Genomic DNA, 2,639 nt, shown 5'->3' with positions numbered 1-2,639 from the left:
TGCCTACAGCACCCGGTCTTTCTTGGTGGTCTCCCATCCAAGTAATCAGGCCCGACCCCGCTTAGCTTCCAAGATCAGACAGGATCAGGCACGTTCAGCGTGGCATGGCCATAGACTCATCAATTATTTACAGCCCTTTGTATTCCCCATGGTGTCAATTCCAGGATTTCTTCTCATTCTTACTTTCTTATGTGATATGATCTCCCAATGCCTAGAAAAAGTCAAGGCCAATGCTTGATTCTTCCTCTTTCTTTCTCTCCATCTAAAAGCTCAACACTTCCTTCTGATCTCATAGGAAGATGTTCTCATCTCCCATGCTAAGCCTTTCATATGGACAAGCCTTTCCTCTTTCACTAAGAATTTATTGCATCATTTGTCTACATATCTCCATAACAAGTTTTTTGTTTGTTTGTTTGTTAGTTTGTTTTTCCCCCTGGTCTAGGTGCACCCTGGATTTATGTTGTTGTCTTTCTTGGAACATTCCTTAAGAGGAGACAGTAGTTTACAATTATTCTTTTCACTTTCTTTCCACCTGCTCACTTCTTCTAATCTACTTTCTGCTCCAATAAGTAAATCCAATGATGGCTTTTAGTTTGCCCCCCTTTTGTTCTTTGTAAAGCAATTAATATTATTGATGCTGCACTGTCTTGAACTTCTCCACTATGTTCCTTCCAAAACCATCCTCTTCTCATTCTCATTTCATTACAGTAGTGCTCATAGCTTCCAGGATACTCAGGATTCCAATTCTAGAGCCATGTTTGACTCCTTACTCTCCTCTGAACCTTCTGGTCATTAGTTGACATGTTCAATTGCTTTCATTTCTGCAGTGTTTCTTAAATTTATACTCTATCTGAAATCACTTCTTCTAGGACTACTGCAACAGATTAATACAATTGTCTCCTAACTCCTTCTCTCCTAATTATTTTCCTTGACAATATATTTGAATCTTGAGATTGTCAAGTTCTTCAATATGTCCAGTTTTTATTCTTAGCTCTTCCTACCTTCACCTGTCAAAAGGAACTCCTTCTTCTTCCTCTTATAAAACCTGAGATTATCAGCCTCTAACCTCTACCCAGAGGTGAGCAGTAGGGGAGATGGCCAGGGTAAATCATGTTATGTGGCTTTGCCCCTTCAAACCAAATAGTAGTGATACATATCACGTCTGATTAAAAAAAGTACTAAGGGCTTGGATACTGAACTGTTTTAAGATTCTAAAAATTCATTAAGCTGTATATGTGTGGCATATGTACTTTTCTGTGTATATAATATACTATATTTTTGTATGTATAATACACTTTGGAAAAAATGCGTTTATAATATACTTTTCTGCATGTATAGTGTACTTCAATAAAAACTTTTAAAGAATAGCAACAAGGACAGGGTTAAATGAGCAAAAAGAGGGAAAGATGGCAACATATAGTCTAAGCAATGGGTTTAGCAGTATAAAAGAAACTAACTAAAAATTTTATCAGGATTCACTAATTTATTTTCTTAATGCCCTGCCTTCCTGACTCCCTTCAAATATCTAGTATCCAAAGAAGCAGTAGAATCTCCAGGATAGCAAGATTACCCATATTCTAAGAAAAATCTATTTGGACATTACTTATGACAGCATTTTAGATAAGACGGGAGGAACACTTGCAATTATAAGCATATCTGAATTTATAATATATGTTTCCAAAAATCATGAAATGACCCAAGAAAGAACCCATCAGATAGCAAAAGTCAAGTTACTGATAAACTCTTTTCATTTAAGGATAGGATAGTAACATCACTTCTGAATTAAAAAAAAAAAAAAAATCAAAATTAAAAATAAAACTTTTAAAAAACCATGGGATTATCTGTCTAAGTAGTGTACTTAAATGCAGGTTTGAGGGTCAAATCAAACAGACCTGTGTATTGATTTTAGCTTAGTGATTTACTGGCTATGTGACTTGGGAATATAACCCGAACTCTATGAGTTTCAGTTTCTTCATTGCAAAATGTACATAACGACTACCTTGCAGAGATGTGGTGAGAATAAAAATGGATATATGTAATTTGAATAACACAACATTCAAGACTATTTACACGTTCAATAAATAGTTGTTGTTACCTCTTCTCCATACAGTAAGGAGGCTGAAGTAGATAAATTTTAAAGTCTTCTTCAGTTCTAACTTTCTATACTTTCCACATTACCATTACCAAGAGCCCCTTTACCACAATAGCGGCCCTTGCTTACAAGTTCTAAGGAAATATTAAAAGGTAATAGAGCCAATCTGATTTGTGAAAGCTTAATGATGTCATAGTATTGGTAGACATTTTGGGAGCTAAAGTTTGGACATTAACCTACCTCAAAAAATAAATTATTTTCCATTTTAGCATCTTCAAATCAGATTGTGGAGCTGGTCTTTGCTTTAATTTCAGATATTTTTTTCTAGAGGACTTTTTAAAAAATTCTCTTGTTTTCACTATTATCTTATGATATTCATTTTTCTCATTATTGCTAGATTAGACAACAAACAATATTACATTGAATGGAAAACATTCTAAGGGAATGCAAGTTCAGGTTTCCAGTATTAGCCCACTCAATCTATAAGAAAATACAAAATGAAAGAGAATGTAAAATGCTCATTGTATTGGATGCTCTGATGTGTCAC

At 34.7% G+C, this 2,639-nt stretch overlaps 1 pseudogene; it reads right to left on the bottom strand.

Moving 5' to 3' along the window:
• LOC112485994 lies at positions 1 to 116 on the bottom strand (annotated as a pseudogene).
• Between the last annotated feature and the right edge of the window lie 2,523 nt (positions 117 to 2,639).

Source organism: Pteropus alecto, unplaced genomic scaffold, assembly GCF_000325575.1.
Source record: "Pteropus alecto unplaced genomic scaffold, ASM32557v1 scaffold25, whole genome shotgun sequence".
Taxonomy (NCBI): domain Eukaryota; kingdom Metazoa; phylum Chordata; class Mammalia; order Chiroptera; family Pteropodidae; genus Pteropus; species Pteropus alecto.
Note: the sequence above shows the minus strand (reverse complement) of the source record. Positions and strands in the feature narration are given on the sequence as shown.